Source organism: Bos grunniens, chromosome 19 (assembly GCF_055505025.1).
Source record: "Bos grunniens cultivar Pamir isolate PY7600 chromosome 19, Bosgru_T2T1.0, whole genome shotgun sequence".
NCBI classification, from domain to species: Eukaryota; Metazoa; Chordata; class Mammalia; order Artiodactyla; family Bovidae; genus Bos; species Bos grunniens.
Window position 1 is genome coordinate 45,175,721 of NC_141183.1, and position 25,276 is coordinate 45,200,996.

At 46.6% G+C, this 25,276-nt stretch overlaps 1 long non-coding RNA gene across 2 annotated transcripts; it reads right to left on the reverse strand.

Moving 5' to 3' along the window:
* Nucleotides 1-1,954: 1,954 nt before the first annotated feature.
* LOC147352503 (uncharacterized) lies at nt 1,955-21,342 on the reverse strand. 2 transcript variants are annotated; one of them, XR_015148219.1, is made up of 4 exons: nt 20,909-21,342; nt 16,092-16,377; nt 11,636-11,838; nt 1,955-2,147 (listed from the first exon to the last, which is right to left on the reverse strand). It is a non-coding gene; the product is annotated as an uncharacterized LOC147352503 (long non-coding RNA). The 2 variants fall into 2 exon arrangements; XR_015148220.1 differs by lacking the exon at nt 20,909-21,342 and adding an exon at nt 18,353-18,497.
* Between the last annotated feature and the right edge of the window lie 3,934 nt (nt 21,343-25,276).

A 25,276-nucleotide genomic window follows, 5' to 3' on the forward strand; every position in this document is an offset into this window, starting at 1 on the left:
CTGCCTCTCCCACTTAATTATAAGCTCTTTAATGCCAAAGTCTATTTGTTAACTCTAATAATCCATCGCCTAGCACAGTACCTGGCATGTAATAGGTACTCAACAAATATCTGCTATTAAGCTAACTGACACCCATCTCCACTCAAAGGCTTCCCTGGTGGCTTGCCAGGAGAATTCCATGGATGGAGGAGCCTGGTGGGCTATAGTTACCGCGGTGTCGCAGAGTCAGACACGACTGAGTGTTAACACTTTCACTTTCCACTTGAAGGAAGGAGACTGAGAAGCACCACTCCCCAACCCAAGGGTGGAGGAAGGGAAAACCTGAAGTGGGAGAATCAAAGACCTTCAGAGGGTCCCAGCTCTGTCCATGCAGAGGAGATAAAGGAGGAGTCCTGGCAGGTGGTCCCATCCCTGGGGAGGCTGCTGCTATCACACCTTGGGACAGACCTCCCCAAGTTGGTCCTTCTTCCCCTGGTCGCTAGAGTTGGGGAACAGCTGCCGATAGTTAGAAACAAGGCAGAAAACTCACTCCCAGGTTAATTCCCTAGTACTTGGGAAGTGCAGTCATTCCCCATGACTTTTTCATCTTAACAATAACTAGCATTTAGCAGCACAAGCAATATGCCAGAAACTGTGCTGAGAGCACTTTACAAGAATATCTTCTTTAATCCACACAACAGTTCTCTGAAGTTGAGGTCACTGTCATCCCTATTTTTCAGATGGGGATGCTAAGTTAAGAAAATTACCCAAAGTCATAGAACTACTAAATTGGAAAAGCTTGAGGTCTTAACCATTACGTTAGGCCACCTCTCCTTAAATCTAACCTGTATCCCCTTCCAACCAGCCTCCTGCCTCTCTGTGAGGCAGAGAAAAAGCCTGAAGTTCCATCAACTAGGCAAAGGGTTAGTTGAGGGGTGGGGAGGGGAAGGGCAGAGAGTACAGCTGAAGAGACTGGGAGTTCACCCTTACTGAGAGGAGGTTTGTAATTCTGTGGGAGAGTTTGGAGATGAATTAGGATGATTGAAAGGATATTAAGCAAACTGGAGAATAATTTAAAAAAAAAAAGCTGGAAGTATTAGGTATTAAATGGTAGCTGACATAACAGACACATCTTAAAATCTCAGCGGCTTAACACACAAAGGTTTATACCTCATCCATGTCACAGGCTGAAACTGGTTGGCAGCTCTCCTCCAGGTGGGGACTCAGGAGCCCAGCCCCCCTCCATCTTGCAGTGCCACCATTTCAGTGCCCTTTGCTCCAGCTTCCGGGAGGGGAGGGTCAGGGAGTGGGGAAGGCCTAGGACTGCCTGGGGCTGATCAGGGCTGTATCACTTCCGCTTGCATTTCCATTGTCCGGAACTTAGTCACATGGTCCCAGCTGAACCACAAAGGAGGGTGGGAGATGTCATCTCCTGCTTTCCCAGGAAAAGGAAACAGGGGATGAACACATAACATTGTTTCTACTATATCATATAAGAAATAAGATGTAATAATTGCACCTCATGTAACTCAACCATGGAAAGTATGTACATAGTCACAGTAAGGCAAACTCCAGATATTGGTTCAACCAAAAATCACAATATAACTATATTCACAGTAAGGCAAACCCCAGATATTCACAATATAACTGAATTAAGAGCGTGAAGAGAGCAGTGGTTGTAGAGGGAGTTGCCAGGTTGGAAAAGGAGAGCAAAATCTATTTAAGTAGGAAGTCAGTAGATAATGTAGAAAAAAATTTTTCATTGAGAATATATTTCATAATACATGTAAGTCAAACCATCATGGTGTACATTTGAAAGTTATACTATGATGTATGTCAATTAGATCACAATAAAACTGGGGTGGGGGGGAGAGAAACAGCATTATAAACAGATTTTTTTTAAATACAGTAGAAAATGCCCAAAGGAAGACTTAGAGTTTATGATGTTTGACTCTAGAGAGTTGGATTCTGGCACTGGGTGTGATACTTTCCAATTTTTATTTTTTAACCATGTACTCATGTTACCTTGATAAAAAATAAAAAATTAATTTTTAGGGACTTCCCTGGTGGTCCAGTGGTTAAGACTCCACATTCCCACTGTGCAGGGCACGGGTTCAATCACTGGTTGGGGATCCCACATGCCACACGAAGGTGTTGCAAGCTGCACGCTGCATCAAAAAAAATAATAATAATTTTGGGGGGAAGGAAAACACAAAGAAAGATAATGCTATTGCTTCTCTAGCGAGTAGAGGGCAAGGACAAACACAGGTGTGACATGCAGAGGAGACACAAAGCAGAAACGCAGAAGCACGGGCCTAGCGGACTGCATACTGCGTCTCAGTCTTGCCACACCCTGGAGAAGTATGCTCGGGCCGGACATGGCCGGAGCACCGCAGGCTGTCCTCCAGGGGAGGGACCCTGCATTGATTAAGGGGGCTGAGTTAGGCTATCGAAACACCCCCAAAATCACAGCGGCTTCTCACAAGTTTCTCGCTCACTCTTGTTCGTATCCCATGAGGACCGGGGAGTGCCAGGGCCCTGCTCCCTTCAGGCACGCGGGAACCGAGCAGAAGGAGGCTGCCCTACTCTGGAGCTTCTCCACAGGCCACACGGCCTCCTCCGCTGCCATGCACCTGCTGTTGGACGCCTGCCCCAAGAAGGGACACGTGTCCTTCCCTCTCACGGCCCACTGACCAGAACCACACAGCCCCGCCCGACTGATATATAGTCTTCTGAGTGCCCAGAGGGCAGGAAAACTGGACAGTGGTGCACACTGGCTGTGTCTACATGCATCGTAATTTCCCATCACCAGGAAAATTTTAGAGGAGTTGGGGGGAGGTGGGGCCCCCCTGACTGGGTTGGCAGCTCCAGGCTTTGCAATCAGAGTGACAGCCTTCCACCAGGGTCAAGCTAAGGACACGCTTATTGGTAGTCTACAATACGGAGTCTGTAATCTGCATCGGAAACTCCTGTTCCATGAAATGGGTTATTATTTGGAAGCACTAGGGAGATGGAGGAGAAAGGAGGCAGGGCTCAACTATCTAATCCATTTCCCCGCCTCTCAGTAGGACCTCATCAAACCAGCCACAAGGAGCACAACGCAACAGAAGAAGGCAAACGAGACAAGGCTTTAAACCACAAGCAGAGCTCCTTCACAAGACCCAGCACGTCAAGGCCAACTTTCCTTTCACTTCTTTCACAGATGACACGAGACCTGTGTGAACCAGTCACTTCATCAACAAGCACCCTCATCTCACCTTTGCACTGCTCCAGAAGTCAACCTTGGCCTGGGTAAACAGAGTCTCCACTGTCCTGTTCCGGAGTTTTATTCTAGATACTTCTCCACGTGTGGAATACGCAAAGGCTGTTGTTACCAAATTGGCTCAAGGCGTTCAAGACAAGGAAGCATTCAATCCTGGTCTGTTTCCATCAATGTTAAAGATTATTCCTAGAGTCATGTGTCTTAGGGAAGTGGTAGCAACAGCGATGATAAAAAGAACAATGGCCAACATTTATTGAGTGTGCCCTGCACAGACTGTTTACTTAACTCCTTTAGTCCTTCCAACAGCCCAGAAAGGCAAGAATTTTTATCACCCCCATTTGCAAGAGATTTAGGAATTTCCCTAGGTACACACAACTTAGTCAGTGGAAAAGCTAGGATCTGAACCCATACATTCTGGCGCCAGACCCAGGGTTGGGAGTTTTACAAAATGTAAGTTTAAATTCTGGCTCTGCCACTTCACACACGCATGTTCGTTTTAGTCGTGTTTAGACTAAGTCGCTTTAGTCGTGTCTGACTCTTTGCGACCCCAAGGACTGTAGCCCGCCCAGGCTCCAGGCAAGAATACTGGAGTGGTTTGCCATGCCCTCCTCACACATGACATTAATCACTTCTTATCTTTGAACCTCAGCGTCTCCCTAAAAAATAAGCCTCAGTTTCTCCTAAAATGGTGGGGGGCGGGGTGTTAAAAATTTACTTCTCTAGAGGTGGTTGAAGATTAAATAAAACACCCTGGAGATTCTCAGCGCAGTCCTGGCTGGTGAAGGAGAGCAGGGCGAGCCCCTTTGGAGATGTGTTTGAGCCAAAGCTGCACTAGAAAGAGGTCTGGATTGACTTTTGGAGAGATCCCTTCGCGCCCCTCCCCCAACTATGTTTTCATCCATAAATTAGAGACCAGTAGCCTTGCGATTGCACGGACACAGAGAAGGTGCTAGAACACTTTCACCCTTCCTCTCCCCTCTGACCGCTGGGCATTTGGGTCATTTCCAGGTTCTCACTGCTATAAACACTCAGCCCCACTGGTTTTTTGCCCAGGCCTGTGCCTAGCTCCACGTCTGGCATTTCTCCCTACTTTCTGAGTCAGACCTTTGGAGGTGCCTAAGTGGGGCTGGCCAAGGAGCCCTGCCTGGCACAGCCTTCGCCCTGGGACTGGAAAGAGCAAAGACTCAGCTGCCAGCCACCCAGCACCAGATGGGGCTCGGTCTGCCTGTGTCTACGGACCATCACCCTGCCCGGGATCATGCCTGATAAAAGGGAGTCCAAGCAAATTCATTTCTGTTTACCCATATCCACTTTAATATTAGTCATCGCTCAGCTTTCACACCCCACGTCCATCATCCATCTCAGTGGACACAAGCTATTATCTGCCAGAACCACAGGCCAGAGTAAGAGCTCACCACCTCTGAATGCCCGAGTGCAGACATCACAACCATTTTATGGCTTTTAACTTATTTAAATACCTATGAAGAATCAGAGACTCCTAGAGCCAAGAATCCAAACTAAGTTTTGGACCCCAAAGAAGAAAGAACCAAGGGGCTTCCCTGGTGGCTCAGTGGTAAAGAATCTGCCACGGAGATGCGGGTTTGATCCCTGGTCCGGGAAGATCCCACATGCCACGGAGCGACTAAGCCACAACTTCTGACCCTGTGCTCCAGAGACTGCAACTACTGTGCTTCACAAGAGAAGCCTCCACAATGAGCAGCCTGAGCAGCAACGAAGACCCAGCACTGCCAAAAAGAAATAAATAAGTAAAATTATTTTTTTTAAAAAAGAAAGAACAAAGCTATTCTCTGACCCTGAAATGAAAATCCATTTTTTTTTCCTGAACTACAAATCAAAGCCAAATCTTCCCAGGAAATATCCAATGAACTATTTTGATCTAAATCATGAGCTGAGCCTCAGTTTCTCTATCTGTATAATAAGGTTAAAAAGTACTCAGTCCATACGGGCTGCTATAACAAAAATACCATAGACTGTATGACTTAAACAACAGAAATGTATTTCTCATAGTTCTAGAGGCTGGGAAGTCCAAGATCAAGGCTCTGGCACACTCAGTGTCAAATCCTACATGTTATTCAGGGCCCAGTTCAAATGTTACCTCCTCCGTGAAGTCTTCCATATTAATTAGGGTAACCCTTAATAATCCCAAACCATCAGTGACTTATTGTAATAGAAGTCTACTTTTTGCTCAAGTAACAGACCGATGTAGGTATTCTTGGTTGGCAGGTGCCCTCCCTCCTTGGAATGAACTTCCTGCTGTCTGGAGATTCTGCCTTGGCATCCTCTTCTTCCAGCCAAGAAAGGACCAAGGAGACAAGCCACTGCTGCTGCTGCTGCTGCTGCTGCTAAGTCGCGTCAGTTGTATCCGACTCTGTGCGACCCCATAGACAGCAGCCCACCAGGCTCCCCCGTCCAGGCAAGAACACTGGAGTGGGTTGCCATTTCCTTCTCCAATGCATGAAAGTAAAAAGTGAAAGTGAAGTCACTCAGTTGTGTCCGACTCTTCGCAACCCCATGGACTGCAGCCTACCAGGCTCCTCCGTCCATGGGGATTTTCCAGGCAAGTGTACTGGAGTGGGGTGCCATTGCCTTCTCCAAGACAAGCCACACTCATCCTTAAAAAAATAACTCCACACTGGGACTTCCCTGGTGGTCCAGTGGTTAAGAATCTGCCTGCCAAGGCAGGGGACAAGGGTTCGATCCCTAGTCCAAGAAGATTCCACATGTTGTGGGGCAACCAAGCCCACACGCCACAGCAACTGAGCCCACGCTCTAGAGCCGGTGCTCCACACCAAGAGAAGCCACCACAAGGAGAAGCCCTCCCTCGCCGCAACTAGAGCAAGCCCGTGCGCAGCAATGAAGACGCAGCATAGCCAAAAATAATTTAAATAAACCAATAAATAAAGCTCCAGCCTGGAAGTGCCTCAGGTTTCATTGGCAAGAGCAATTGGGGGGCAGGGGTGGCCACTTGGGATGCCAGGAGGAAATGGCAGCCCTGGCTGGGCTTTACCCTGTGGAACAGGAAGCACACATTTCTCGTGGAGATTCCGCCCTCGCTCTGCGCTTCCTAACCTGAGCTGCTGCCCTGCGCAGCCCCGCCCTCCATCCCAGGCGTCCCTCCCCTCTCTGGTCCTCACTGCACTGCGTCTGCTCTTGTGCGATTTCTCACACCAAAACCAACAGTGTGTGGTGGCTAGTGCTGTGTGTGCCTGTCTCCTTGCCCTGATGTCAGGACCTTCCCTTCCACCTGTTCTTCCTCACGGCACTTAGGACAGTGCCTGGCACACACCAGGGCACAGGGCTGGCACTTGTTATGTCACAGTACTCTGTGTTCTTTCTACATTCCTGGGTTTCAGGCGAGGTCGCTTCAGTTGTGTCTGACTCTTTGTGACCCGGTGGACTGTAGCCAGTCAGGCTCCTCCGTCCATGGGACTCTCCAGGCAAGAATACTGGAGTGGGGCCGCCACTCCCTTCGCCAGGGACTCTTCCTGACCCAGGGATTGAACCTATGTCTCCTGCATTGCAGGCAGATTCTTTACCATCTGAGCAACCAGGGAAGCGACTTTCCTGGGTTATTTCTCTCTAGCAATGGCACCCCACTCCAGTACTCTTGCCTGGAAAATCCCATGGACAGAGGAGCCTGGTAGGCTGCAGTCCATGGGATCACTAGGAGCGATCTGAGCGACTTCCCTTTCACTTTTCACTTTCATGCATTGGAGAAGGAAATGGCAACCCACTCCAGTGTTCTTGCCTGGAGAATCCCAGGGATGGGGGACTCTGGTGGGCTGCCGTCTATGGGGTCGCACAGAGTCGGACACGACTGAAGCGACTTAGCAGCAGCAGCAGCAGATGACTAGTACTAACTCTTAGTATCTAATCTCCTCCTGCCTCAGACAGGGCTGGAAGCACAATTTGCTTCACTCTACAGCTATAATAGGAAGTTAGATAGAACTTTCCTGTTGTCTCAATTTTTCAGTTAAAGACTTAAAGCAGAATGATAGATAACATATATCCCCACATTTTAAGGAATAATGTTTTTTCTAAAGAAGACATACATATGGTCAACAGGCACATGGGAAGATGCTCGATGCCATTCATCAGCAGAGAAATGTAAATTAAAACCACAGTAAGATGTCACCTGTCAGAATGGCTAGCATCAAAAAGACCACAAATAACAAATGTTGGCGAGGATGTGGAGAAAAAAGAACTCTCGTATACTGTTGATGGGAATGTAAATTGGTGCAGCCACTGTGGAAAAGAGTGTGGGGCTTTTTCACAAAACTAAAAAACAGAACTACCATATGGTCCAGCAATTCCACTCCTGGATATATATCCCCAAAAAATGAAAATACTAATCCAAAAAGGTACATGGCTAAGTCAAAGACTTCTCTTGGTAAATGTCACATTACACTTGAAAATATGTGGGTTATTTTCAAATATCTCCTGATATTAAATTGCTAACATAATTCCACAGCGATAGGAGAACAGACTGTGTATGATTTCAATACCTTTAGACCATCAGATTTTTGCACCTAGTCTTATGTCCCTGGATATGTTCCAGTGTCTCCAAGTTTATAGTCTTTGGGAACTTGAACAGAATTTGTATCCTACTGTTGTGTGAAAATGTATAAATCTTAATTATGTTGAATTGGTTCATAGCGCTTTTCATAGCTACTATATCCTTCTACTTCTCATATATTAATTCTATCAATTTTTGAGAGTTTGACATTGAAACTCCAACTAAAAATCTTAATTTATCTACCTAAAAAAATAATTGTAATATATATATATAGTGAAATTATATGCGAGTTTGTCCTGTATTTTCCAAGTCTCCTGTAAATGTGTTAATTTTCATAATTAAAAAAAAAGAGGCATGCACCCAATGTTTTTGTTTGTTTGGCTTGGTTTTTCTTGGGCACACCACAGGGCGTGTGGATTCCCCAACCATATATAAAGACATAAAGAAAGAACAAACCAGTAGTTACCAGTGCAGAGAGGGAAGGAGGAAGGACATGACAGGGGTGGGTGATTAAGAGGCACAAACTACTATGTATAAATTAAATAAGCCACATAAATATATTGTACAGCACAGCAACATAGCCAATATTTTATAATAACTATGAGTGGAGTATAACAACAGAAAACAAAAGGATCTTATCATACAGAAATTTTTAAAGCTTTCTTAAATAATACTTGGACAAAAAAAATAAAACTGACTTTTGCTTCCAGCCAAGATGGCCTAATAGAGACAAGATGTACCTCTTGCCTGAAGCAACCAAAAACCAGACAAAAAGAAAAAGAAATTTCAAGACACTGGACATTAGTAACAAAGGACAGTGACCCTTGAGTAGTTTTCAGGCTGCAGTACAGGGTGGGGGCCCCAGGGAGAGCCAGGCGGGTTCCTTGAGTCGAGGAGACCAAGGCAGCTAGATTTCACAGGACAGAGGACCCGAGAGGACAGAGCTATCCAGAGCGAGGATTCCAGAGATCGAAGCGTCCTCTGACTCTGTTTTCCCCCATCCTCATTGGCACCACCACAGCTCAGACCACTGTCACCTCTCACAAAGATCCCTGTAACCCTCCTGCAATCTAATCGCATAGCACAAATACACACATCTCATAGGCAAATCCTTCAGTAGCTCCCCATCACCACCAGGACATCAGACTCCACAACTCAGCTAATAAGACCTCTTATAATCTGGCCCCGACCTGTTTTTTCCAGCTTCTCTCTCATCCCTCTCCCACATCACATTTCATACTCCAGCCAGAGTGAATACTTGCAAATCCCCTGAATGTACAATATTCACTCTTGCCTTTGGCTTTTTGCACATGCAGTTTCCTTAACCTATGGCTCCATCTCTTCCCTCCTCCATTTCCCCTGGCCAAAACTTTCAGGTATTTCCTTAAGGCCATTTCCTCTGGGAAACTCTCCTCAACCCCATGAGTCTGCACTAGGTACTCCTATCAAGGGCTCCCCAAACTTCCTGTCCCTAACTCCTAACACTGTATTAAGAAATGTGTCTGTCCTTCTCACCCACCAGGCAACGAGCTCCCTAAGGGGAAGAACTTGATCTTATTCCGTGCTGGCTTCCCAGAACCTAACACAAAGTAAGCAATCAATAAATACTTGGAGAATTTTCAGCTGTGTGAATAAATGACTGACAGTCACCCAGCTGTGTTACAGCAGTCAGCAAACCATCTGCCTGCCTCCAAGGCGCCCATCCTCTCATGTCTCTGGAATACTTGGGAAGGGCTGGAGAGAAGTTTCTGAACTGATAACCTGTGGAGGGTGGACTTCAAGGCTATGTTAATTCTCTCTTTAATTTCTAGGTAGTCTCCACTCCATCTCTTTAATGAAGGGGTTCCCAACCTCCGGGCCATGGACTGGTACCTCCTGTCAGATCAGCAGCGGCATTAGATGAGAAATAAAGTGCACAACAAATGTAGTGTGCCTGAATCATCCCGAAACCATCCCCCACTCCAATCCGTGAAAACACTGTCTTCTATGAAACCAGTCCCTGGTGCCAAAAAGTTTAGGGACTGCTGCCTTAATGCGTGGTCTCCAACCTTGGCCGCACTTTGAAACCATTTAGGGAGCTTTAAAAATTACTGACACCTGGGCCTCATCCCCCAGAGGTTCTTGTTTGACCGTCTAGAATGTAGCTTGGGATTCTAATCATTTGGCCAGGTTGAAGCCTGCCCCTAAGGCTATACAGGGCTTTCCTGGTGGTTCAGATGGAAAAGGATCTGCCTGCAATACGGGAGACCTGAGTTCGATCCCTGGGTTGGGAAGGTCCCCTGGAGGAGGGCATAGCAACCCACTCCAGTATTCTTGCCTGGAGAATCGTGGTGGACAGAGGAGCCTGGTGGACTATAGTCCAGGGGGTTGCAAAGAGTCAGACGCGACTGAGCAACTAAGCACGCACAAGGCTATACAACCTTTCCAGCAAGACTCCCATTTACTTTTTAAACCCACAGCAGGACTTCCCTGGTCCCATGGTTGAGAATCTGCCTGCCAACACAGGAGACACAGGTTCAATATCTGCTCTGGAAAGATCCCACATGCTGCAGAACAATTAAATCCGTGTGCCCCAGCTACTGAAGCCCGCGAGCGTAGAGCCCGTGCTCTGCAACGAGAAGCCACCACAGTGAGAAGCCCACAGGCGACAATGAAGAGTAGCCCCCACTCACCGCAACTAGAGAAAGCCTATGTGCAGCAACAAAGACCCAGTGCTGCCAAAAATTAAATGTAAAAAAAGAAACCAGGGCAAATGCCACCTCCTTAGAGAAGGCTGCCCAGGCTGACACACATACCCCTCAGGATTAATCACTTATTTCTCAGTTCTTTAGCTTTTGCACATATTTCCCAAGAGGCAACTTGCCACACCATCTCCAGCTCCCAGCACAGGGCCGGGCACATAGAAGATGCTCAACAGATTCACCAAATACACACATGTATAGATGAGGCAATTCCTAAACCGGACATCCTGCCTGAGATTCCCAAGTCTCAGCTGGAGGCCACACATTAGCATGCAGTAGGCGATGGTCCCAGAGAATGATGGTCCCTTTAAACCAACTGGAAGGACACTGCGCTCAGAGGCGGATCAGCCAGACACAAGGTAATTGTTGCTCCCCCAGAAATTATGGTAACAAAGCCAAAGAGATGCATAATCATTAAAAACAAAGTTTTCTCCTTGGCACTTTTACAGTTGGGCTGATGGATCAGCTATGAAAATACTGAATAAATAATGAAATGATGGCCCAGGGAGAGCATCTGACAAGAAGGGCTCATGCAGCCATTTTTAAAGGCAGAAACACAGGTTTATTGAACCTGGCAGATGTGCTCAATCCTGACTCTCAGAGCTGAGGCTACGAAAAATTCTGTCCTTCCACATACCACCAGAGGCTTATGACTGCTTCAACTCTAAGTGCATCAGCACAGCTGGGCTTCCTGTCCGCATGAGTTCCAGGGGCCTTAACAACGAGAGAAGTCACTGCAATGAGAAGCTTTCACACTGCAACTAGAGAGGCGCCCCCACTGTCCACAACCAGAGAAAACCCATGCACATCCCAACACAACCAAAAATAATTTTTTTTTTAAGAAGACTTTAAAATAATCAGTCTCAGCTTGTCCACTCCCTTTCTCTTTATCAGTTAGCTTCTGATTTAATCAATCTTGGTGGGCAGTTGGGTACTGAAAGTTTAAACTCACCCCCACACACAGGTGACTAAATGCACAGCAAGAGGTGAGAAACACTGACCCACAGGAGGTGACGTGAGGGATGCTGAGAATCTCACCTGGGGTGACATACCAACTAGGTACCAGAGGGCCATAGTCAGAGGTCCTCAGAGCAGCTCTCCATCCAAAGTACATACCAGCATTATCCTGAGTGCTTTTAAGAAGAATGGATAAGAGGCCCTGCCCCAGGCCTTGGAAAGCTCCCAGGTGGCTCTATGAAGCACTGGGCTAAAGCAGTGCATCCTCCAGTGTGTGCGAGACTGAGATTCATTTGTTGCTCTTCAGGCTCTAAGTCGTGCCCGACTCTCCATGGACTGTAGCATGCCAGGCTCCTCCATCACTAAAAAAAAACAAAGATAAGTGAATGTGGTTCCCCACCCACAAGAACCCTGGTTCATTCATTCAGTCGGTCAGACCACCAGGGCATCAACCTTTTCTACACGTCTGCTCTGCAGCAAGGGCTGGGATACAAGCTGATAAGATAGCTATCCCCACTTTTTTTTCCAAACTATGTGGAGTGGTCTGTTTCACCCTGCGGACCATCTCCAATTCCTCCCCCAAGAATCCAACCCTCCCCTGACTCCCCTTATCCTTCCAGACCTGCTCTGAGCTAATTCTGCTGAAGAGCAGAACTGACCTCTGCCCTTTGTTCCACCGCCACCCCTGGACACACATCTGCCAGCCCATTTACAACAATGCTACCCATGACTTGTCTGCACCTCTAGTCTGGGCTCGCCAAAAGGACTGGGACTCTGGCTGGTTTATCTGCAACCCTGGTGGCTTGTGGCTGGTAACCATTCAATGGATATTTATAGTTTATCGAGGCAGAAAGACACATACACATAAAACAGCAGGAATTGCTAGGATGCAGGTAACTATAATGAAAATCAGTGGTTCCTTGGTGGTCCAGGGGCTAAGAGTCCGTGCTTCGAATGCAGAGCGCCGGGGTTCAATCCCTGGTCAGGGGAACTAGATCCCACAGGCTGCAGTAGACCCAGTACACTCAAATAAACATTTTTTTAAACTAATGAAAATGCAGGCATCAGGGCCAGACAGAGTGCTTGGCCCAACTGGAGGCAAAGAGAGGGATAAAGCACAATCCTGCCCCCCAGGACCCCTCCCCCAGTCTTGGAAGAAATGTGGAAAACAAAAACCATGACATAAAGCCGAAAGGAAGGGCCATTAGGTAATCAGAAACAAGGTGTCCCCCAAAGGGACACAGCATTTCCAGCTATTAATCTGCAAATGTTTCAAGGAGAAGTAGTATTTGAACTCAGATGGAAAGGACAGACTTGTATATTTTTGAATGAGCAGATGTGGGATGGTCAGGCACCCTAGGAAGAAGAAATGGTGTAAGCAAAGGTATAAAGGCAGGAACAGGAAGACATGCTTAGGAAGGTCGAGAGATGAGACGTCATGAGCCAGAGCCTCAGAGCAGAGTGTCTGGGGGTTGGAAAGTCACAGACAGGAGTCTGAAGGGACACAAGTCCTTCTGTATCGTCAGGCTCTCCAGAGGGGCCACCAGAAGAGTCTGGCCTCCCTTTGTCTGCTATTTCCACATTTTCTAGATTTATATTTCTTAATTAATTCGATTTCCTCAGTTCACACATTCCCAGTATTTGCAACATTTCCCCTGGGCCTGGAAAATGCATCACATGAAAGCTGAGTTATCTGTGTTGAACAACAGTTTGGAAGAACTTCACAGGCAAGGTCAGAAGTTGGTCAAACCAGGTCTAGTTGGGAAGGCTGGACTCTGCATTGGTTTGTCCAAGAGATGAATTCAAAATGAAGTGTGGTTCCTTCGAGGAAGGGGATTTCCTTTTTCCTGGCCTTCTCTCCTGATCCCAAGGGCTGAGGCCAATGTCAAGTGCTCTGAACAAGAGTTCAGTGAAGACCAGGCGACCCGTGGCCAGACTCCCACGATCAGTTCTCGGTGAAGTCTAGTGGAGGCGTTCAGGGAGGGCCATGAGTGTCAGCAGACACTCAGCAGAGCCTGGGGAGAGGGCATGAGAAGTCTGTTCTTGCCTCCTATGTTGTTGGTGGGAATTTAAGTTGGTGCACCCACTGTGGAAAACAGTATGATGGTTCCTCGGAAAACTAAAAATAAAATTACCATATGATCCAGCAATCCCACTCCTGGGCATATGTGTAAACAAAACTATAATTCAAAAAGATACATACACCCCTATCTTCATAGCAGCACTATTTATAATAGCCAAGAGATGGAAACAATTTAAATGTCCATCGACAGATGAATGGATAAAGAAGATGTGGCACATATACACAATGGAATACTACTACTACTACAACGACGACGATGACGATGTCGCTTCATTCGTGTCCGACTCTGTGTGACCCCAGAGACGGCAGCAGCCCACCAGGCTCCGCCGTCCCTGGGATTCTCCAGGCAAGAACACTGGAGTGGGTTGCCATTTCCTTCTCCAATGCATGAAAGTGAAAAGTGAAAGTGAAGTCGCTCAGTCATGTCTGACTCTTCACGACCCCACGGACTGCAGCCCACCAGGCTCCTCCGTACATGAGATTTTCCAGGCAAGAGTACCGGAGTGGGGTGCCATTGCCTTCTCCGACAATGGAATACTACTCAGCCATAAAATAGAATGAAATAATGCCATTTGCAGCAACATGGATGCAACTGGAGATTATCCTACTAAGTGAAGTAAGTCAAAAGAGACAAACACAACATGATAGCATTTATATATGGAATCTACAATATAACACAAATAAACCCATATATGAAACAGAAACACAACCGTGGGCATAGAGAATAGACTGATGGTTGCCAAGGGAGAGTGGGGTAGGAGAAGGATGGATTGGGAGTTTGGGATTAGCAGATGCAAACTAGTATATACCGAATGGAAAAGCAACAAGGTCCTACAGGATAGTGCAGGGAATTATATTCAATATCCTGTGAGAAATCATAATAGAAAACATGAAAAAGAATGTATCTATGTGTTTAAATGAGTCGCTTTACTGTACAGAAGTAATTAACACAACATTGCAAATCAACTATATTAAAAAAATTATTTTTAAATGTCTATTCTAGGAAATCCTGAGCCAAGGGAAAGAGAAGTAAGATGGACATTAGCCAGCCATGGAGCAGGGGTCAGAGGTCTGAAAGCAGCTAATGATCACGGCCCCGCAAAAGGACAAGAGCATAAAGTCCGGGCTTAGGGGTCGTCATTCAGTGAGGATGAGATACACACTGGGCACTCACTAGGGTGTTTCTGCAACCAGGGTTGGAGACTGAGATTCTTCTCAAGGGTCCAGGCCAAGCCTCATCTTTACTTTATGGCCTAAGTATGTTGTGACTGCTGATTAAACACAAGAGAGCTGGCTAGTAGCTGGGTGGCAAGGCCCAGACCCTCTTTAGAGCAGCATTATCCATTAGAAATACAATTTGTTGTTGTTGTTCAGTAGCTAAGCCGTGTCTGATTCTTGGCAAACCCATGGACTATAGCACACCAGGCTCCTCTGCAGGTTATGCATGAAATATGATACGAGTTAACTATATAATCTTGAATTTTCTAGTAACCACTTTCAAAGTAAAAACAGGTGAAATTGATTTTATAGCTATATTTAATGCAATTGATCCAAAATATATTCTAATATATAATCTATGTAAAAATTACTAATAAGATTTTTGCATTTTTTTCAGCTAGATCTTTATGTATTTCACACTTACATACACACTTTCACACTTACACTGGGAATTTCATCCCAATTCGGACAAACCACATTTCAGGTGCCCAAGAAGAGCCATGTGTGGCTTAGTGGCACCCACACTGGACAGGGTAGCTTTGAGTTGATTTAGTGAAATCAGACTTGAAAAAGAATATCTCTGCCTCATTCATGGCTGGGGATTCCCCGGTGGCTCAGCAGATAAAGAATCGGACCACAATGCAGGAGATGTGGGTTCGATCCCTGGGTTGAAAAGGTCTCCTGGAGGAGGAGATGGCAATCCATTCCAGTATTTTTGCCTGGAGAACCCTACGGACAGAGGAGCCTGGCATACTACAGTTCATGGGGTCACAAAGAGTCAGACATGACTGAGCACACACGCATTCACCCCTGGCCAGAGTGGCTGGCTAGAACGGTGTCCCTTCTGTCCTCACTGCCTTTCAATGCCCACTCTGAGGCAACACGGTTGACAAACATGCCCTTGTACACAGAGAAATGCTACAGACGTGGTGTGCTCCCTTCCAGACTCTCCACACCAGTCCTCACGGCCCAAGTACAGAGGCGGGTGCGCTCTGTGCTAAAAGAGGAAGGGCTAAGGGACTTCCCTGGTGGTCTGGTGGTTAAGAATCTGCACTTCCACTACCTGGGGTGCCAGTTCAATCCCTGGTCTGGGAACTAAGATTCCACATGCCAAGCAGCCAAAAAGTTTTAAAAAATAATAATAAAAATTTTAAAAAATGGGCAGACTTAAAAAAAAAACACCAAACTTTAAGAAAAAGACTGGCAAGGCTTCAGGCAAAGACTGCTGAGGGGCAGGGGTATTAGTCTGCTCCCGCTGACATAACAAAACACCACAGCCTGGGTAGCTTAAAAAACAGAAATTCGTTTTCTTACAATTGCAGAGGCTGGAAGTCAAAGATCAAGCTCTTTGTAGGGTTACTTCCTTCTGAAGCCGCTCTGTTTGGCTTATAGATGGGAACCTTCTCCCTGTGTCTTCACAAGCTCTTCCCTCTGTATGTGTCTGTGTCCTGATCACTTCTTCTCATCAGAACAATTACAGGGCGTAGGGCTCACCTGCGTGACCTCATATTAACTTAATCACCTCTTTGAAGACCCTGTCTTCAAATATCCACTCTGAGTTGGGACTTCAACATCTGAATCTTGGGGAAGACAATTCAACCTATAACAGATGAAAACACAGGGATACTCTGAGATTAAATGTTAGCTAGAAGTCCCAAGATCCTTGAAATTTCAATAGGAAAGGCAGAAGCTAAGAGTAGGAGGGAGCCTATATTTTCAAAGCTTCAAGCAGGTCTCCATGTTACCAGAGTTGAATTCGCCTCTAGAGAAGACAGCCTTTTATTTGAGGACAAATCCACTCTGTGTGTCTCACAGTTGTGAAGACATAAAGCAAACATTCCCGTAACTATGGAGATGGTAGAGACAGCTGTGGCTCCGAGGAACCAGATGAATCCATGAGACGCAGGGAAAGGTTATCTGTGTAAGTGGTATCCTGCAGACTGGGAGAGAAAAGCTTCTTGCACTAGTCAAGGATGTGACTATCCTGTACAAAGAAAAAAAAAAATTTATCCTTAGGAAGCTCTGTGGTCTTATTCAGGCAATACTCGCAGAAGATGAGAAACTGAGGTCTGGTCTTCACTGAGAGTTGGAGGAGAGACTGTAAAATGAACCTGGGCCAGACTGTTAACGTCCACCTCATGAGGCCATTCAAGACTGAGGTCTCTGGGGACTGGTATGGTTCTACTACCCAGATGATTAAACAAAAAAAGGAAATGTATTCAGGAGGGGATTTGAGACGAAACATCCAGAAGTAAAACCATGGCCCAAAAGGAAACTGCCAGCCATGTCAAGCTCGATAAGCTTTAAGAACCAGCCCAGCTGCAGTCACTACCACAGCAAGCATCGTTTTCACTTCTGCTTCAGGAACTTGACTTTGCTACCTCTGGGAAGCACCGTCATGGCAGCTGCCACCACCAAAAGCTGGGCACCTCTGCTGCCATCCACACCAGCAAACATGGTGGCCTCACCCAAGCCTGCTTCTTCCTGTGGCTCCCATCTGGAGCAAGGTCCACGTGGATGCATCTGATTGGTGGAGCTGGGTCACAGGCCTGCATCCCAGTCCCAGGGCAGGTGGAAGTGTGGCTTCTGACTTCCTCACTGGGAAGACAGAAGAGGAATTCCCCCAGATACACAAAGACAGTTCAAGAGACACTGGGCAGCACAAGATGAAAAGCGGATGGGTGGTGGCGATGGTTACACAATAATGTGAGCGTACTTGATACCATTGAACTCCACGCTTAAAATGGTTTAGATGGTACATCTTATATGTATTTTGCCGCAATTAAAAAAAAAAAGACACGAGGCAGCTGTGAATATGACAAATGACCACTGCCGATCTCAACGAACGTTTAGTGAATAAGTAAATAAAGGGAAGAGGTGGGGGTGCTGGACTCCTAGACACACAGAAGTTGTCACCAGCCACTGTTTAACATTTCTCAGTGTACTGAGCAATTCTTGGTGTACTTTGTACTTCCTGCTATCAGAGCTCATACCACACAGGATGACTGTTGTTTACATAATTACAGCTAATTTGTATAAGTATTTACAATGTGCCTGGTGCTGACACACGTTATCTCAATTACTCCTCGCAATAACCTGGGAGGTGGGTGATGGGTGACCTCATTGCTCAGAGGGAGTAATTCATACTGGAGGAGGAAGACGGCATCAGTCAACAGAAATAGAAAGTGAATTCAGGGCAAAGATCCAGAAGAACCTGTGGAGAAGCAGAGATTATAAAGAGAGAAACGTCAGCCTGTTTTTGTTTTGGGGGGACCACAATAGCAAGGGGCCTGGAAGAGGCTGGAACAAAGGGGAAGTGTAGCTAAATAAGGTCAGGCTAAAACAGAATATGCCCTATACCCAGTAGCCCTGGCAACAAGCCCTCACTCTACAGTCTGATATTATAATAAGAAAAGCTACATACAAAGAAAGTAAACAGTCATCCCAGATGGGGCCACATAGAATCCAGCTGGTACTACACTAAGGAAAGTTCTGGGAGGACTTTGAGAGGAGTTTGTGCCATAAGTTGAGGTCAAAAGAGATATCATCTGAACCGTGCATGATAAAGAATTAACCTGGGGCTTCCCTGGTGATCCAGCAGTTAAGAAGCTGCCTTGCAATGTAGGAGTCACCGGTTCGATCCCTGGTCTTGAAAGATCCCACACGCCCCTGCGCCACAACCACCGAGTCCGAACTGGAGAGCCCTCAAGTTGCAACTACGAGCCCACAAGCCTTTGTGTCAGTGCTCTGCAACAAGAGAAGCCATCACAACGGGAAGCCAGTGCGCTGCAACTAGAGAAAGCCTAAGCACAGCAACGAAGACCCTGAGCAGCCTACATAAATACATATACAAGGGTCTGAAAAACACCCATCAGACTCTTAAAAAAAAAAGAATTAACTTGAACTACACACTCAAGGGGACCTATTGGTCCAGCCCGTACCTGTTGCTTCTGCCACAGAGTTTGACCAAAGTCTGTGAGATTAGTCGATTGTGCGTGTGCTCATCCAAATGGTCTCACTGGATGTTCCTCCCTGGCGTCTCTGCCTGGAAGGAACTCCAGGCTGGAAAAGTGTAGAAGTTCACTCCCTAGTTTGAAAGTGAGCAGCTGCGGCAGCCCTCTATCTACACTGCTCTCTTGACCCCCTACTACCACCCAGCTGGAAGTAAAAAAGTGAAAGTGTTAGTGACACTCAGTCGTGTCCGTCTTTGTGATGCCATGGACTGTAGCCCATCAGGCTCCTCTGTCCGTGGAATTCTCCAGGTAAGAATACTGGAGTGGGTTGCCATTCCGTTCTCAAGGGGATCTTCCCGACCCAGGGATCACACTCAAGTTTCCTGCACTGTAGGAGAATTCTTTCCCATCTGAGCTGTCAGGGAAGCCCATGACCCAGGTGATGCTAGGGGTAAAGAATCCACCAGGAAGATCCCCTAGAGGAGGGGAAGGCAACCCACTTCAGTATTCTTGCTGGGAAAATTCCATGGACAGAGGAGTCTGGTGGGCTACAGCCCATAGTGTCAGCAAAGAGTCGAACATGACTGAAGCAACTTAGCACACACACACGTGGGAATGCGGAAAGTATAAAATCTAAGGATCTTCTATACAAAAAATTAATTTTATTTCTTTGAGGACAAGATAGAGGGGCCAGATGAGGGTGACCTGGCTCTGTCTTCAAGGGCAGTGATGTGGCCAGTGAATGCTGCTAAGTCACTTTAGTCGTGTCTGACTCTGTGCGACTCCATAGATGGCAGCCCACCAGGCTCCTCCGTCCCTGGGATTCTCCAGGCAAGAAAACTGGAGTGGGTTGCCATTTCCTTCTCCAATGTATGAAAGTGAAAAGTGAAAGTGAAGTCACTCAGTCGCGTCCATCTCTTCGAGACCTCATGGACTGCAGCCTACCAGGCTCCTCCGTCCATGGGATTTTCCAGGCAAGAGTACTGGAGTGGGGTGCCATTGCCTTCTCCAAGAACTGCATCTTTGCCTAGCTTGGGGGTTCTCAGCCTGACTGCCCCATTCACTAACACCCAGGCTGCATGCCTAACCATTGAACACAGAACATCTGGAGGTGGGACCAGGTGGGACCAGTGAATGGGCCTGGGGCAAAATCTGTAGGAAAGGTACCCTTCCTATCTCCTTCCATCAAGGAAATGTGTTTAGCTAAGCCAGAGATTCTTAACGTTGGCCACTCATTATTATCACATGGGCAGTTTTTTAAAAATGCTGCCACCTGGTCTCACCTCCAGATGTTCTGTGTTCAATGGTCAGGCATGCAGCCTGGGTGTTAGTGAATGGGGCAGTCAGGCTGAGAACCCCCAAGCTAGGCAAAGATGCAGCTCTTTGGCTAACTGGGGTGCAGGAGAAGGAGGGAGCATGAATGTGGTTTTTTGTATCAAGGAAGTAAAAGGACCACTGAGGAGAACATTGCTAAGGCCCTAGACACAAGCCCTGGGCATTCATGACAAGAGCAGAACAGAGCGCCTGCTTCCCAGCGGGCAGCTGCAGGTGTCATGGACAAGACCTCAGAGCCGCAGTCAAGAGGCACATGCCTCCATCAGCCTGCATGGGTGTTAGTTGTGTCCAACTCTTAGTGATCCCATGGGCTGTAGCCCGCCAGGGTCCTCTGTCCATGGGATTCTCCAGGCAAGAATGCTGGAGTAGGTTGCCATATCCTACTCCAGGGTATCTTCCCAACCCATGAATCCAACGTTCATCTCCTGCATCTCCCATATTGTCAGGCGGATTCTTTACTACCGAACCACCTGGGAAGCTCTCCTTGCAATCAGCCTGAGACACAGCTTATTGCAAGAGCTGCTCACCAGGCTACATGAAAAGGAACATTATAACTCCAGCTCTGTATCTGGCCTGCCTGACCATGGGAGGAGAGCTGCATGCCCGCCTGGAAATGGTCTGTTGTGTCTCCAGAGTCAGATAGATAAAATGTATTATTATTTTATTAGCAACTCTTAAAAGCTCCTGCAGTGGCGTGAGTTACAACAGATACCACTACTTTCATATATTCATTTTATGTTTAGTGCTTAATTCACACTCACTTGCATTGCAAAACACTCAACTGTAACACATTTTTAGCATGTTCTGTTCTCCCACATCCATCAGACTTTATTGATTACTCACCGTCAGGACTTCTGGAAAGCAGCTGCCTTGTTTCTAGTCATCCCCTTCTTTTGTCGGTCTTAATCTGTCATCTTTGTTACCATAGAATCTGCTCTCTATGTTGCTTTCTTTCATTAGTCTTTCTTCTATGGTTTCTCAGGGTTCTTACCATTAGTCCACCGTTTTGTGCTTCTTAAAATACTAAGACGTAAGATTTGATTGAGGAAAATACTCAGAAAACTTTTTTCTAATCTCCCCACCCCAACAGCAAGGCCTCAACCATAAACCCACACCCCTGTCCTTCAGTGCCATCTTCCCAATCTTCCACCCAGCTTCACTGGTTCTAGAATTTCTGAGGCCCCGCCTTCTGCCCCCTCGCTGCTCATTGGACAAACTCAACCCCAGGGATTCCTCTCCTTGGACCCATCTCTGGCTCAGCTGTTCCACCCAAACCCCTCCTCAGGTTCCTCCTCCACCCAGGCCCCGCCCAAACCAGCATAGGCTCCTCCCTAAGCCCCACCCATCAGCCCAAGAAGCACCGCCCTCAGAGCCTGAGCCCTAAATCCCTCACCCAGTCCTAAGACCTGGCCCCTTTCTCCCCGACAGCAGGTCCGAAGCAGAATCATGGCTCCCAGGCCTCCGGGGGCGCTGAACTCACACTTCGGGGCTCCCGGCTCTGGCCATCTGGTCGAAAACTCAATTCTTATAAAAAAAAACTTTCATGCTCTGTATAAAGCCCAGAGGATGAGATGGTTGGGTGGCATCACCGACTCAATGGGCATGAGTTTGAGTAAACTCCGAGATTTGGTGATGGGCAGGGAGGCCTGGCGTGCTGTATGTAGTCCATGGGGGTCACAAAGAGTCGGACACGACTGAGCGACTGAACTGAATAAAGCCCAGAATCGATGGTATGTTGAACATTACCTGGTGTAGAAATTCTATGCTTAGCTTTCCAAAAAAGGAATAAAAGCTCAGAAACAGGCATAGACCTTTTCATCAGTAGTCACCACCTCTGTCCATCCGGGTCCTCCAGGAAGCGGATGATGGACTTAGGAGTTAGCAGACCCAGAGCTGGGCTTCCCAGGTGGCACAGTGGTAAATCCGCCTGCTAATGCAGGAAGAGATCCAAGAGACGAGGGTTTGATCCCTGGGTGGGGAAGATTCCCTGGAGAAGGAAATGGCAACCCACTCCAGTATTCTTGCCTGGAAATTCCATGTACAGAGGAGCCTGGTGGGCTACAGTCCATGGGATCGCGAAGAATCTGACATGACTTAGCGACTGAGCACACAAAAAAACACGCAGGTCCAGAGTTGGAGTTAGAAATGAAAGATTTGTTGGAGAGCCATAACTGTGAAAGATAAAGGGTGAGGAGGCAAGACTGAGCAGGGAAAGCTTTCGGGGGGCCATGCAGACCCTATCTTGTGAAACGAAAGACAGAAAAAAGGCCAGGAACTTCTCAGACCACAGCGCAGATCACGCGAAGTCCTGGGCAACGCAACGGGGGGTGGAAGAGTTGCTTATTGAAGGGTCTGCCAAGGGGCAGAAATGTCAGGTGCTGGCATTTCCTCCACGCTCACACATTGGTTTGGGGGCTGTCGGGGAGGAGCCTGAAGCTGGCTGAGGAGCTGCTGCTGGAGGCGATCAGCTAACCGCGTTCTTGGCAGCTGAAAAGAACACAAGTTCTTTCTTGAAGGGAGATCGGAGCGCTGCGGGTCTGCGGCGGCCGCGCCCCTTCCCATCTCCTGACAGTGTAAACCTTTATAAATGAAAGGCTCGACATTAGCTAAGGTTTTACTAAATGCCTCTCTTTTCTCGGCCTGGCAAGATTAAGTAAACTGCACTGGAGGAAAAATGCAATTAAACGTGTACAGAGGGATACAATTGATTGACAGTCAGTGGTAGGGCCATGGGTAACTTTTCTTTCTGCTTTTCTCTATGTTCCAAATTTTAGACCTTGATTATTTATTTTCTTCTTGATTGGAAAACATTTTTCAATTAATGTTTTTTTAATTAGAGGATAATTGCTTTACAATGTAGTGTTGGTTTCTGCCGTACAACTAGAATCAGTCATAATTATATATTTATCAGGTTTCTCTGGTGGCTCAGCTGGTAAAGAATCTGCCTGCTATGCAGGACACCTGGATTCGATCCCTGGGTTGGGAAGATCCCCTGGAGAAGGGAACGGCTACCCACTCCAGTATTCTTGCCTGGAGAATTCCATGGACAGAGGAACTATACCCCCTCCCTCTAGAGCCTCCCTCCCACTTACTCCACCCCAGTCCTCAGTGGGAAACCTTTATAATGAATATTTTAAAATCAGTCTTCATATCATACCTTTTTGATCCAAAATGGCATTTCCCAACTTGATACCCCAACAAACTGCTTTCAACAAAGAGAACTGGTATTTGACCAAGCATGGCTTTGAGCTCAGACAGATCTGAGCTTGAATCCTGGCCCTGTGACTACTATTCTATACTCTGGGCAGGCCTTTCATCAGGAAAGGGAGACTCATGTCCTTACTTCTCAGCTTTGCTTTATTTTTTTTTTTCAGCTTTGCTTTAATAAAACATTTTTAAATTGATTTTTAAGGCTTCCAAAACTGCCAGTGGCTTCCCTGATGCCTCAGAGGTAAAGGACATGCCCGCCAATGCAGGAGACTTGCAGGAGACAGGGGTTCCAGCCTTGGATCGGGAAAACCCCCTGGAGAAGGAAATGGCTAATTTCTCCAGTATTCTTGCCTGGGAAATCCCATGAACAGAGGATCCTGGCAAGCTACATACAGTCCATGGGGTCGCAAAACAGTCAAACACGACTGGGCAAGCAAACAACAAAGCAATAAAACTGCTGCTGCTGCTGCTGCTAAGTCGCTTCAGTCGTGTCCGACTCTGTGTGACCCCATAGACGGCAGCCCATCAGGCTCCCCCGTCGCTGGGATTCTCCAGGCAAGAACACTGGAGTGGGTTGCCATTTCCTTCTCCAGTGCATGAAACTGAAAAGTGAAAGTGAAGTCGCTCAGTCATGTCCGACTCTTAGCGACCCCCTGGACTGCAGCCCACCAGGCTCCTCTGTCCATAGGGTTTGCCAGGCAAGAGTACTGGAGTGTCTTGCCATTGCCTTCTCTGAATAAAACTGCTAGCAATTCCTAAATAATCACAAAGGACAAAAAGTGGCCATAGCTTAGAAAATCCAAAATAATTTCTGGGAAAGTCCCCAAAACGAGTTCTAAAAACCGCCTTGATAGCAATTGCCCTTCTAGGTATACAGGCCAAAGAATTGAAAGTAGAGATTGAAACATGTATTTGTACACCCAAGTATTCATACAGCAGCACTGCTCACAATAGCTGGAAGGTAGAAACAACCCAAAGCTCACTGACAGATGAATGGATAAACAAAAGGTGACATATGCATATTATGGAATATTATTCAGGCTTTGAAAAAAAAAGGAAATTCCAATACACACTGTAACACAGGTGAACCTTGAAGACATCACGCTAAGTGAAATAAGCCAGATACAAAAGGATACATACTGTACGATTCCACTTGTATGAAGTGCCTGGAATAGTCAAGTTCATAAGGACCAAAAGTAGAAGAGAGGTTACCAAGGGCTGGAGGGAGGAGGGAATGGGGAGTTAGTATTTAATGAGTACTGAGCTTCAGTTTGGGATGATGAAAAAGTTTTGGAAATGGATGGTGGTGATGGTTGCGCAACAGTGCGAATGTACTTAATGCCACTGAATTGAACACTTGAAAATGTTTCAATGGTAAATTTTATGTTTTGTAGATTTTACCACAATAAAAAAAGAATTTTTAAAACCATGTTAAACTTCCCTGGTGGAACAGTGGATAGGAACCTGCCTGCTGATGCAGAAGACATGGGTTCAATCCCTGGTCCAGGAAGATTTCACTTGCCGCAGAGCAACTAAGCCCATGTACCGCGAGTACTGAGCCCACCAGCCGCAACTGCTGAAGCCCGCACACCCTAGAGCCTGTGCTCTGCAACAAAAGAAATCACCGCAATGAGAAGCCCACACACCACAAGGCAGGGTAGCCCTCGCTCCCTGCGACTAAAGAAAGCCCGAGCACAGCAACAAAGACCCAGCACAGTTAAAAATAAATGAATTTTAAAATAATGAAATAAAATAACTACAACCCACCCCAAAAAAACCTCTTTTGTCAATGCAGTGTTACTACTTACAGGAAACAAAGCTGAGCTGCCTGCAGAAGTTTCTCACATAGAAAAGCAACACATAATTTCTGCAATTCATTGTATTTTTCATCACTTTTAATTATAAACATAAGAAAACCACATCACAGAAATATTTGAAAGTAAAGAAAAAATTCATAATCCCCTTTCTTTTCTTCTTTACAGGAATTTTTTTTTTTACACC